This window comes from Eleutherodactylus coqui, chromosome 10 (genome assembly GCF_035609145.1).
Source record: "Eleutherodactylus coqui strain aEleCoq1 chromosome 10, aEleCoq1.hap1, whole genome shotgun sequence".
Taxonomy (NCBI): domain Eukaryota; kingdom Metazoa; phylum Chordata; class Amphibia; order Anura; family Eleutherodactylidae; genus Eleutherodactylus; species Eleutherodactylus coqui.
This window is the reverse complement of record NC_089846.1, coordinates 96,828,940-96,842,798: the sequence shown is the minus strand read 5'-3', so window position 1 is coordinate 96,842,798 and position 13,859 is coordinate 96,828,940. Positions and strand designations below refer to the sequence as shown.

The 13,859-nt window shown below is 47.1% G+C and overlaps 1 protein-coding gene across 1 annotated transcript in view; it reads left to right on the top strand.

Moving 5' to 3' along the window:
- Positions 1-13,859, top strand: part of LOC136580748 (uncharacterized) — a 129,506-nt gene that overhangs the window by 76,856 nt on the left and 38,791 nt on the right. The window lies entirely within an intron of this gene.

Sequence of the window (13,859 nt, the reverse complement as noted above, 5' to 3'; positions counted from 1 at the left end):
TCCCATTCCCCTGTGGGTCCATAGAAAAGCTGCCCCACCCCCCATCATGTTTGTCCCTTTCTCTCCGGTCCATGGACATGCCGCTTATCTCCCCCTGTTGAAAGGTAAGCCGCTCTTTTTCTACAGTACTGGCAAGACAACTCTGAAGAGAGGTGACCCAGAATGGAATCAGAAATAAACTATTCACTAAAACGTAACCCTTTGCGCTACTGTTAACCTACGGGGTATAGATAAGAAGCAAGGTAAACTTACTTCACTGGGGGGATCTGGAATTAACCATTTTCCCCATTCCAGGTCTGCTTGGAGTAAATTGAAGTCTGTGGGTCACAAAGTTTTCTTTTCAATTACTTTATTGACAGGTATCCAACAGAAAATACTTATATATACACATGGTACAGGCATAGGCATGTAAATGGCAATGGGTTTCGGGATTATACTAAACCCCTTTTTAAAGCCCTATTTTACTATTTTTTATTCCGAATGGAATCAGGGCCCTTTCTGGATTCAGGATAGAGGGGTCTTACTGACGGCTCTGACCTTGGGTAACTAGTCTGACAGGCACCGTCAGTTGGGGAGAGGTGCTCCTCTGCTCTCAGAACTGGGGAGCCAGGCTGGTGGCAGTTTCATGGCCCATTGGACAATGCTTTTCATAGTAGTTGTGATTACAATCATGTAGAAGTAACCACAGTGGCTCATGCTTGGATGAAGCAAGCTTTCCAGACAAGTTGCAGCAATAACCCAAACTTTTACAGATCTCTCACTCTCTACCCACCGCTAACACCCGCTGCCCCCCCCACCATCTCTCCCCCCCCCCCCCCCAGACACCAGTAAACAGTTACTCGAGAAGAGCGATGCTCACTCGAGCAACTGCTTTATCTGAGAGTGTTCGCTCATCTCTACATATACATCCTTGGTACAAGGGTTAGCGCCTCAGGGCAGCGGCATATCACATGGAAGATCCGGAAACCGGTGACAGTGAAACGACAAAAGCAGTCCACTTGATTAAGACCCAAGGCTTCCCCAGACTCAAGGCAGAACAACTCTCCAATATACAGAGTAGGCCATAAGCCAACTCACGATAAGGCTGTATGGGATGTACGGGAAGGCTTGATACAAGGCACCAACTGGTAGCCATGCTGTGCAACTTCTCTCGCTTGTGCCAACTCTCTTTATCACTCAGTCCTTATCAGTCATTTCCTGTCCTCTGTGTCACATCTGTTACACAAGGCTTGTTAGCTAACTAGATCTTCTCAAGAGGACATTTGCAACCAAAACATATAACAACATGTACGGCGAGCCGGACCAGGCCTAGCAGTGAGAGCAGCGGAAAAAAAGCTGATTGTCATGGTGGCACCACTGCTCCTCTCTGAGGAAAAGATGCAGTTCTACACAGGGGTAAATGGTAGTTGTCAAGTTTGTGGCGCCAGTCCGTATACGAGCCAAGACCTGTGCCAGACAAAATAATAAAAATACAAATATGAGAAAAATTAAATAAAGCATTTCTTTCCACTGAAGTGTACTGAGGTACCTCAGTGCAGATGTAAAATGGTGGGAAGGGATTCCAGGAGGCAGAATCAACTGTGAGAACATGAAACAGTTTATTTCTTCACAACAACAACAGACTTCAGCTTTCTCAGTACAATTTCAGAGTAAGGGCGCCTACCCACTGGCGATTTTTTTTCCTTTGCGTTTTGCGTTTTTTCTGAAGAGCAATTAGTATAGAATGTGTTCTTGTCCATTTGCGTTTTTTTTTCGGTCCGTTGCAATTTTTCACATAGGAACTGTCAGTTGCATATGTGTCCTTATTTTTCTCTTAATGCACCCATGAATGTCAATGGAAATTAACGGAAAAGGCGCGAAAAAGGCACGAAAAACACGCGGAAAACGCACCAAAAACGCTGCGTTTTTCATGCACGAAAATCGGCAACGTCTGTGGGTAGGCACGGTGCCTACCCACTTGCGATTTTTTTTCCTGTGATATTTTACGTTTTTTCTCAAGAGCAATTAGTATAGAATGTGTTCTTGTCCATCTGGGTTTTTTTCCCGTTTCGTGGGGTTTTTTCACATAGGAACTGTCAGTTGCATATGTCTCCTTATTTTTCTCTTAATGCACCCATGATTGTCAATGGAGGGCTGCAAAAAACACGCAAAAAACGCAGCTGAAAACGCGCAAAAACGCACGAAAATGTTGCGTTTTTCACGCGCGAAAATCGGCAACGCAAGTGGGTAGGCGCCCTTCCAGATAGAACTCTGCACTTCATGCCTCCCTGTGTTCTAATTGTACTAAGAATTGTCTAAGGAAAATATACCGAGACCCTAAATTGCACTAAGAAAGTAAAGTAAGGGTGACTACCCACTAGCGTTGTTTTTCACTGCGAAATTCGCAGCGTTTTTTTTTTCCTGCAGGGGTCTATGGGCTATGGGACTTGTAAAGCTAAAATCGCGATCGCGCAAAATCGCGATTTCGCGGTAAATCGCGATTTTAACATTACAAGTCCCATAGACCCCTGCAGAAAAAAAAAGCGCTGCGAATTTCGCAGTGAAAAAAAACGCTAGTGAGTAGTCACCCTTACTTTACTTTCTTAGTGCAATTTAGGGTCTCGGTATATTTTCCTTAGACAATTCTTAGTACAATTAGAACACAGGGAGGCATGAAGTGCAGAGTTCTATCTGGACACAAACAAGCTATTTAACAGTAATTAAGCATGGAATGCATTCTGTCCTCTTTGCTTTGCCCTCCTGCTTCTCTTTCTTTTAGTATTTCTTCTATTCTTTTCAGTTTCAAGATTCTCTTTAGTGCATTACAGTTGCTTTAGGTCTTTACTGATTCTTTTCTATTCTTTAAAGTATTAAGATTCTCTAGCTTGCTGAAGTTTATCTATTACTTTTCTTCCTTCTCTTCCTTAGTTGATATTACACAACTTTCTGTACTCACACTTTCTGTCCTCCTTCCAACCGCGCTGGCCAGTAGCTTTCTTCCTCCTCTGAAACTCTCTGTCTAGACTACTCAGACTCTTCTGTCTCTCATTCCTCTCCTCTGGAAACCCTCTCTCTAAACTCCTCCCCTCCATTTTATACCAAGCTCCTATTGACGACCCGTATGTAGGACCCTTCTACCTATCCCGGGCTGTCTATCTCCTGAGTGCCTGACAAAGTGTGGCTGACCAACAATCTTAGAGTGACATTTACATCAATTCACATTAGAGTCCACTGTTAAATTATAGAGTGTACAACTCCTGTACAGTACACACGTCACCACTCTACAGCTCAATATTAGTTTCTTCAGCAGGTGGGCAATTGGCACTGAGGAAAAAACCCAGTAGGAGTAAGAATGTTGTCCTTTCACCTTTTGGCGGGCAGAGCCAGTGGGTCATCGAGCAGACGTGCCTTGTGTGCTGCCTGCTATACTTGGAAGAAAAAAACTCATATATTACAGCTCAGCGTGGGGTGGCATCCATAATTTCAAATGGCAACAACATTGAGAACTTGTTGCCATTTGCAAAATATTAGGTGCACTGGCAACTATTTTTGGTCACCACCTGGAGCAGTGTCAAATATATATGTATGTGTTAGGCCTCCACTGATCAGAAATCGGTGGAATATACTAGCAATGTTAAGAATACATTTTTGTGCTGCATTGTTACAGGGATTGTCCCAATCTAGAGGATATGCAATGAGGAAGCTGGGACCATCATGGTCATAGTCATGTAGTGAGGGAAAACTGGGTCACAGGACCCCTCCTCATGAGCAATGAAGCATCCAGTTGTAATGGGAAGCGTGAAGAGATCATAGTCCTGGTACTACATAGGATCATGATGTGCAAAACTGTTTGTTTCATGCATGCCACTTCATATGATGTTCTGTAATGTGGTATTTGTGTGACTTCGTCTGGTAATTTTGGGGTATTACAATTTGTATACTTTAACATTGCATATATTGTGGTCCATTCTCATAAGCTGCAGGGCGGAAGCCAGGGCGGACTTGGCCAGGAAGAACAGGTCTCTATGGCCTACTACGGTAACACCATTGCTTACGAGGCCTCGGTGTGACTTCAGGGTATCCCCACAACTGTAGGGTGCCAGTTGTTCACACTTCAAATGTCCATCATTTCTTGTGTGCCTCCTTGCTACAAGTGATTGGGTGGAGATCATCTCAAAGCATTGCCGCAACTGAAGCACAGATTAATTCGGGTTTTATACAGCCCGTGTACTGAACTGTAATGCCACAGTATTTATCCTCAAGAATAAGGGATGGAGAAAGACTGTCCTAAGGACTTTAGTTGTATTGTAACTACTGCCTTCAAGTAATAGGTAAATTGAACTTTCTTTGTTAAAGGGACCCTCCAGGCTAGGACAAACAAAGATGGCCGCACAAGCCTCTCTGACTACCTGCATAACACTGGGAATTAGTATACATCATTAGTTTAAGACACTCCACCTGCTTTCATCACCAGTGCTGTCCACATTAGGTCAGAGAAGTGGTGTGGCCATATTTGGGCAGAACTGGAGGGTCCTTTTAAAAGGGTTTTCCACATAGTGCTGGCTGACAGTGCTGGGACATGCGGAAGTTGGAGCGGAAGTCACTGCTCCAACCCCTGTGTAGTGGCCGGCGCTTGTAATTGCAGGCACAGCACCTCATTGAAATCAGTGGAACGGTTGGAACCCCAGCCTGCAGTTACAAGTGTCGGCCACTACATAAGAGTTGAAGCAGCAGTTTCCACTAACCCTGGTATATTCCGGCACTGACAGCCAGCGCTGCCTGAAAGCCCCTTTAATGATTTGCTTATTCTCCATTTGCAACGTTTGAAGCTGTGCACCTCCAGTCTCGGAAGTGTCTGTTCATTCACCTTTACTTTGAATAAACTAGTTTCAGCAGCAGATGAACGGTTAGGACTGAGTAATGTTACGACAGAAACTGTTTACAATTTTGATGCAGTCCCCCGCCTTCAGGCCTTTGGCCCAATAGCAGAGAACCGCATTAAAGTGACGAGATGCCCTGATTTAGGTGGGACCGTCCTGCTGTCTCCAGCGATCCTAAGCAGGACAGCCTTTTGTCCCGCTTTTGGGACACCGGGTCACCATGAAAGTGCTTAGCAGCTGGGGTGCCACAGCTTCCTGGCTGGTAATAACTCAGCAGCACTGCTGTGGGATGCACATACTGACAGCAGTGTGTGCATCCGGGATCCTCCTCCCCTGGCCTCTCCTCATTGGTTTCGCAGGAGAAGAGGAAATGGGAGGAGGCGTCCAGGTGCACACACTTCCAAGGAGCAACGGCACTTTGATGACAAGGAGGAGGTAAGTATATCGGTCTCAGGAGAGCACTATTACTAGTGGAGCTACTGTGGGGGTCGCTATTACTACTGAGGCCAATATAGGGGACACTATTACTATTGGAGCCACTGTGGGGGACAATATTACTACTGATGCCAATATAGGGGACACTATTACTACCAAGGCCACTGTAGGGGTCACTATTACTACTAGGGCTACTGTGGGTGTCGCTCTTACTACTGGGGCAACTGTGGGGGTCGCTATTACTACTGGGCCAAATAAAGCAGTGCTATTACTACTGAGGCCACTGTAGGGGTCACTATTACTACTGGGGCCACTGTGGAGGCCACTATTACTACTGGGGCCACTGTGGAGGTCACTATTACTACTGGGGCCACTGTGGAGGTCACTATTACTACTGAGGCCAATATAGGAGACACTATTACTACTAAGGCCACTGTAGGAGACACTATTACTACTAAGGCCACTGTAGGGGGTCACTATTACTATTAGGGCTACTGTGGGTGCCGCTATTACTACTGGGCCAAATAAAACAGCACTATACTATTGAGGCCACTATGGGGGTCATTATTATTACTGGGGCTGATATAGTGGACACTATTACTACTGGGTCTGATATAGGGGACACTATTACAGCAGTACAGCAGCTGAGAGTACCACTGCTACTGCTGGTCCGTCATCTGCCGATGCTTAAAGCAATGCATCAAAAGGAAAAAACTCCACTTTTTTATGAAAGGTAGGACTGATCTTTTTTATGATATATATTTGCCATTTAATATAATTCAGTGTACTGTGAGACAAGATACAATCATAACCAGAAGGACAGAGTAGGCCTATATGGAGCTACAATCAATAGCCAATCCAGTGCTCCAGCTAGGAAAAAAAAACACACAGGACTCCTCCCTATCTTTTTTTTTTAATGGCGCTGTCCTTTTTATAACAATGGAGGTAAAATCCTACTTGTGATAAGCCCTGCCCCCCTGACCACACCCATCTGTCCTGCTTTGACCATGGGAGAATCTGGTCGCCTTACTGCATCCAAATAACAGATCTAACTCCATGGGATATGGAGGTAGCTCCCCTCTCGCTGGTGTCACCCATGAGGACTATTGAAAAACAGTAGGCTGAGATCAAGCCTTTACCCTCTGAACCAGAGGGGTCCTCCATTGTCACCCAAGGAACCTGCAGCGTCCTGTAGAGTAACCCGGACACATGGCATATGCAAGGAGCTGGGAGCGCAAGATGCAGGCCTGTCACGGCAGCACTTACCAGGCTCCCTCCCAGAGTGATGCACGTAGCCAAGGCCAGGGCAGCGCTGGGCCTCTTCCGGACACCCTTGGTATGGGGATGCCCAATAAACAGGATAACAGGTGTACAGAAACTTGTCACGAGACACCACCGTTCCAGTACCCCCCAGCATGAACATCAGCGGGAAAAATAAATGAGCCCCAGATAGTTTAAGTACCTCATATCCCCGGGAATGGTCAGGGCCTGGAAATAACTTTACTGGAAACTTCAGCAATACAAGGCACAATTTGAAATGATGGCAGTGCAGGCAATACACAGACTTGGCAGTAGTACCTCCACACGGTGACCCAGACTTCGGATCAGACAGTGCGTGACAAATGAAAGGGTGCACCTCTATGCGGTGATCCAGACTTCAGACGGCCATGTAGGAGAAGATAAGAAATATAGCACCTCTGCCCTGGGCCTTGGTGTGCACTCGCTCATGCCTGTTCTTGTTCTCCTTTAGGTGGGACTCTTTTTTCATAAGTGCATTCACAACGGAAAACCTCTCCTCCTCTTCCATGGTTCCCTACATAGAGGCTGAAGGAGCCCCCACGTAGCTGGACCTCCCGACTATCACTCCTGAAGTCATGGAACTCTCTTCTCCTGCTCTCAAGTACATTTATAGCCTCTCTCATACCACATGACAAGATAGAATTCATACATTACAGACAGTCGGCTCACACTTTGCAGATATTAACCCTTCAGACTTTGCAGCTGTGAAATACACATAACAGAATGACAAGACAGTTTTGCACAGTGCATCTACATAAGACATACACATATGACGTTATGGAGAAGGCCAGGATGATGTACTGGGCCACTACAGACCCTCCTTTAGGGCGAGCACCCACTAGCGTTTTTTTACCTGCGTTTTGCGTTTTGCGTTTTTCCTGCACAGGCATAGAGATAACATGTGTTCCTGTCCACTGGCGTTTTTTTTTGCGTTGCGTTTGCGTTTTTAACATAGGAACTGTCAGTTGCATATGTGTCCTTATTTTTCTCCATGGAAATTAATGGAAAAACGCGCGGAAAAATCGCGGGAAACGCGGCGAAAACGCTGCGTTTTTTCCCCGCGGAAAACGCAAACGCCAGTGGGTGCTCGCCCTAACAGGGATCCTGAGGATGAATATCCTTTGTGGGACAACCACCTTCTCTGCTGCGGTTTTGATGTACGTGATGTAACAAGGCAGCTCAGGATCACTTCAAGAAGTGGTTACATTTATTCTAGGTGCCCCCTTATCAGAGGGACTCCAGTCTCAAAGTTCTGACTGAAGAACACAGGATTTACACAAAACTAAATTCAAAGCTGGGCAGACTTATTCACAGCCTCATGACTATTGGTTAACAGTTCAAATAAAAGACTGTAGTGTGTGATTGTTCTGAGTGAGAGAAACCAAGTAATCTTGTAGATATGATACCTTTTAATGGCTAACAAAAATACATGATGTTACACCAGTTTTCGGATCCTCTATTGATCCTTCCGCAGGCTAAAATGGAACTGGTTTGGATGAGGCACATCTATAATACTAGCTGATAAATCCGGCTTCTCCCAAGTTAACTTGGTTCAGGTGTTTACCGGTTGTTTGCACTTAAAATTTTATGAAGTCATGGTTACTTCAGAGTACCCAAGGAATAAAATCTGTATACATATAGAGGAGCGCTAGATTCTCCTCAGACTGCATGTATCGATGTCCCTCTGCAGAATGTGCCGCCCCTCCCACTCTGCTCACCTTTTACCCTTAAAGGGAACACCCCTTTTTTATTCAAATTTACCTCCAGACTAAAGGATGCAGCTCAGACTTCACAAATATATGAAAAATGCCAACCGTACTTACCAGCCCTCCAAATATGGATAGAGTGGAACCAGATGCCTGCTTTAATTTGGATGAGATCCAAATCCTAGTATAATCCACAAACTTCAAGCCGGTTGATAAAGACCTATGTGACGGGTCAAAACGGCTGTTGCTGTTATGACCAGAGAAGAAGGTTTGTGGACTTGAATTACTATACACCTCTGATACTGCTTCCCTGTATTGAAATTTGTGGAGGATGCATCACCTTCTTAGCCTTTAAGGCATGCTCTATCCCTGCAGTCCATGGCCGCTTCCCTATGTACATAAAAAGCCTTTCAGTATATACACACAGAGGTCAGTTAGATTCTCCTCAGTATATACACATAGAGGTGAGGTAGATTTCTCCTCCGTATATACGCAGAGAGGTGAGGTAGAATTTCCTTAGTATACACACATAGAGGTGAGGTAGAGACTGGGAACATCCATGCTACCTAAATGCTCTCTTACCTATCAGATTAAACACCAGTCTTCTTGATGGGTAAAATTTGTGGGGTAGGCCACAGCTTTATTAAACCACATGTTATTAAAAATTAACTTTGAAAACCTTTGCAAACCTTTCCGTGCCGTAAGCGTTAAAACTTTTGAGTCAATCACAGTCCCGAGGAAGTTCGTGAGCCCAGGTCCTTTGGCTGCTAACCTTCCTCCACTCTCCTTGTACAGCACGGAAAAAACTCCAGGCCTAACGTAGCTGTGACAACTTTCAACAATCCTCCTGTCCAAAATAGACTCCTTCTGCTCCTTCCTTGCCCTACCTCAGGGGCGGGTGGGCGGGTGTCTCCTTCAATACGTCCTTCTTTTCCTTTTGCCGCTGGACTGCCTCCTTTTCCTCTTCTTCTTTCCCCTTCCTGTCTAAGCTCCACCCCCTGTAAGCTCGCTTACCTTAACCCTTTCTGTACCTGTTCCAAGTCCCATGCCGTATCGTTAGACACTGCACGGCATAAGAGACTGGGAACAACCATGCTACCTAAATGCTCTCTTACCTATCAGATTAAACACCAGTCTTCTTGATGAGTAAAATTTGTGGGGTAGGCCACAGCTTTATTAAACCCCATGTTATTTAAAATTAACTTTGAAAACCTTTGCAAACCTTTATGTGCCGTAAGCGTTAAAACTTTTGAGTCAATCACAGTCTCGAGGAAGTTCGTGAGCCCAGGTCCTTTGGCTGCTAACCTTCCTCCACTCTCCTTGTACAGCACGGAAAAAACTCCAGACCACGCGGAATGCGTCGTAACGCTACTACGCATGCCGCCCCACCCCACCAACCCGTGCCAAAGCTGCTTCCACACCGTCCTGCAATCCGGCGAGAAAGGTATCCAGACCGACCTCGTTCAAATGGACTCCATCCTCTCAGAATGCTTCTCTCTCCCTGTCCTCCAACTCCCAATGCCTTATCGCGATTCCGCCTAGTGACCGCACGAACTTAGACATCTTGAGGTTAACGAGCCTCCTGACCCTATCCATAGCCTCCGGGTCTCTTACTCCTCTCCAGTTCCTTCGGGCCACTATGTCCGACCACACCAGGATTCATTCTTGAAAACAGGCCCGAAACCTTAGCATATCCTGCTTCATGATCACCAATAGATCCCTCATCTTCGTTTTTCCCAGGTCGTTCCCCCCGGCATGAACGACCAACACTACTCTTTGGGGGGTACACCTGCCGATATCCATCACGATGCGCAGCAAACTAGGCCATTGAAGCCCTCGTACTCCGTGCCAATTCACGGCAGTCCCGGTGAAACTCAAGTTCCGGCCTGATGGCCGTACCGCTGCCCTCTTTTCGGCCCAATAAATGTAAGAATGGCCGATGATCCACACTTTCCATGGCTCTGCAGCTGAAACCAACCAGAAAAAGAAACGAAAGAACAAAATCCGCAATGTTAACGCACCGAAAACGCTAGCCACCATCCCAGACGTCAGATAACCATTAAGTCTGGCCTCACATATGATTTGTATGCACGGGATCTCCACCTTCCCAACCGCTTTAACCCCTCCTCGTTCATACCACCTGCATCCGCCATCGTTGCGGCTCCAATTCTAAACGAATGGGTCCCGAACTCCGAAGCCTCGACGCCCGCTGCCCGCAATGCTGCACGAAATACCGACGAAAATTAAAAACGGGTAAGTGGTAAACCTGACGAATGTACTAAAAATTGTCCGCCACTGCCTCTGGAGGCCATATACTGCCTGACCGTGTCCACTGGACACTAACCTGAACCCAGGCTGCCAATCGGCAGCCACTCACCTCTTCCATAAATGTCCGTTTTTGACCTTCCAACACGTACTCGTAACTGCCCGTTTGACAAAACCACGTCGTTCAAAAGGAGGCCTCCCTCCTTGTTCTTACTCGCTGGCACCAACTCGCTTATCCTTAATGCCGCAAAAAATGCCAACATAAAAGCCGCTCTGAATAATACTGTTTCCTCAAAACTGACGCACACGGTTTGCAAAACCTCCATCAACTTGCATAACAAATTATAGGTAACCGGGCGGCGAGAATCTATCTGCCCTTTTTCCTTTCTCCACCCTCGGAGCATTTGTCGGAAGGCAAAATCTTTTGTCACATCCTCCAATCTATGCAATTTTAACAAAAAGGCGACTCCAGCCAGGTGTTTTTTAGCCACCCCGAACGACATTCGCCGCTTCCGCAGAACCGTTAACATGTCCATTGTCGCCGTCCGGGCGCTGTCGCCCCCCGCGACGCGACCACCTGTGAAATTCAACCACATAGACCACACCGTGTTGTAACTTTTCCACGTCGCCATCGAGACAGATGCTTCCACCAACTTCAGCAACTCCTCTCGGCCAGACTCCATAAGAAATCCGGGCAACGTACCCCCTCGGCATCCGCCTGCGGGTGCCGTTCCCTGAACAACTCCATCTGCGAACGAGAGAGTGCATCAGCCGCTCCATTTAAAAAACCCGGTACATGTTTTGCTTGCAAATATATATTTCATTGAAGACATCTTAAAACCACGTGTCTCAATAATGCCAACACCGGCTGAGACGCCGAGGACTGCTTATTGATTGTCTGCACCACCGCTGCATTGTCTGACCAAAAACAGATTTTCCGATCCTGGAGCTCCTCTCCCCATAGCTCCAAGGCCACCACGATTGGGAAGAATTCCAATAACGTAATGTTCTTAACCCAATCATTTTGTATCCACAACCTTGGCCAGGACTCCCTGCACCAATGTTTTCGAAATATAACACCGAAACCAGCCGAACCGGCTGCATCTGCAAACAGGTCAAGGTTAGTTCCCGACCACTCCTCCTTTGGGCACAAGACCTGGCCGTTAAACGTTTCCAGAAAAACTAGCCACATGTGTAAATCCGCTCTGATACCGTGCGTAACCTGAATAAAATGATGAGGCTCTTTGACCCCCGCCGTCGCCAATGATAACCGTCTTGAAAAAGCGCGCCCCATGGGGATGACCTTACACGCGAAGTTCAACAAGCCCATGAGCACCTGAAACTGGCGTAACGTCGCTTTTTTACACCGTGACACGTCCGCTACCGTTTGGCGCAGCCGAGCTACTTTATCCATTGGAAGCCGGAAGACCATTTCTTCCGTATCGATTTCTATACCTAAAAAAGTTAACCGGGTCACGGGTCCCATTGTCTTCTCTGCCGACAACGGGACCCCCACGTATCGCATTAGATCCCGAAAAGTATCCAACAAAAATTGGCACACACCCGACGTCTCCGAACCAATAAACAAAAAGTCATCTAAGTAATGTGTCACCGTTGTGATACCCGTCTCGTATCTGAGGATCCACTCTAAGAAAGAGCTGAAAAGCTCAAAATAGTAACAAGAAATCGAACAACCCATCGGGAGGCACATATCGTAGAAAAATTGATTCTCGATCATGCAGCCCAACAAGTGGAAACACTCCGGGTGAACTGGCAGTAGCCGGAAAGCAGATTCTATATCCGTCTTTGCCAACTGTGCCCGCCTCCCGGCGTTCTTAACCAACATTACTGCCTGGTCAAAGGAAGCATAAGCCACCGAAGCTTGTTCCTTTGAGATACCATCATTTACCGACTCCCCTTTGGGGAAGGATAAATGATGAATCATACAGAACTTACCGACTCTTTTTTGGGGACCAGTCCCAGCGGGGACACCCGTAAGTTTGAAAACGGAGGTTCCATGAAGGGTCCGGCCATACGGCATAATTCTACTTCCTTTAACAATTTTTCCTTTACGAGTTCCGGATTATCAATGGCTGACTTCAGGTTACGACATAGCATGGTGGCCGGCTGGTCTAAAAAGGGGATAACAAAACCGTCGGAAAACCCCATTTTAAGCATTTTTGCTTCCTGCTTCCTGTGGTACATGTTTAGCCATGGAAGTAGTAGCCTGTTTTTCACAGGTGTTCGATGCTCCACTGGCACCTCCCACCGCTGCTGTCATTCTTTGCTTTCGGAAACAGCGAGCCGCCACATGCTGCCCCCCGCAGACAGAGCACTCGTGTCTGAACTGGCAAGAGGCAAAGAATCTACAATGGCCCTCGTTGTATAGCCAACAAGAGCCATTTGGTCATGGTGAAGCCGCGGAAGGCTGTTGATTTCCCCCCACGGCTCCTCCCTGAAAAGGAGTTTTTTGTGGGCGCTGCGACAGGATTAACTGGATCCATACATCAGTGGCTTTTGACGCCCAGCTCACGTTGCTAACCCCCGATACACGACGCCTGAAATCTTCGTCGTACCGCCACCATGCGGAACCGCCGTGTAATTTATACGCGCTAAAAATCGTATTTAAATACACTAGTAACTCGGGGCCTTTGCTTGGCTGATGTTGGCAGACAACGTATGCCAACACCGTGTATGCTTGCAACCAGTTGCCAAAAGTTTTTGCAACTTTCGGCTTTTTATCCGCGCCGCGGTCAGACACACGCTCCTTGTCGACCATTACGTGGTCCGCTGCCAGCAAGGACCAAATGTCGACATACAACCCTTTTTTGATTTTCTCCAACACCTCTTCCGATAAACCCACCCCAAGTGGGGCTACTCCACAAAACAAGGAATCAGCGAATCGCAACCCTTCCGTCGGGTCCGATTCTGTAACAACCACATTAACTCCAGGCGGGCCCTCGCCCCCTGCCGACACACCGGACACCGAAGGACCTTCGCTTGTGTCAACCTTACTCAACAATGATTTTAACACAGCGACTAAATCACTCTTCTCCACCGCCCTCGCGGGATCCATCACATTTTTCCATGCATTGGTATAGTCACACTCACCGGCTCGACCGTCCTCCGGCATCGCCAAGGGCGTGGTCCCCGCCAGTCGTCTCGTGGAACTGCTGCCCAGCCTGGGCAAAGGCTGCCGGTCTGTTGCATGCGTAGCCTCTCCTGCCCTACTGGGCTGCTTGTCTCTGGGATGGCCCTGATATGGGCGTTCCAGCAAGTCCTCATGCCTCCTGCG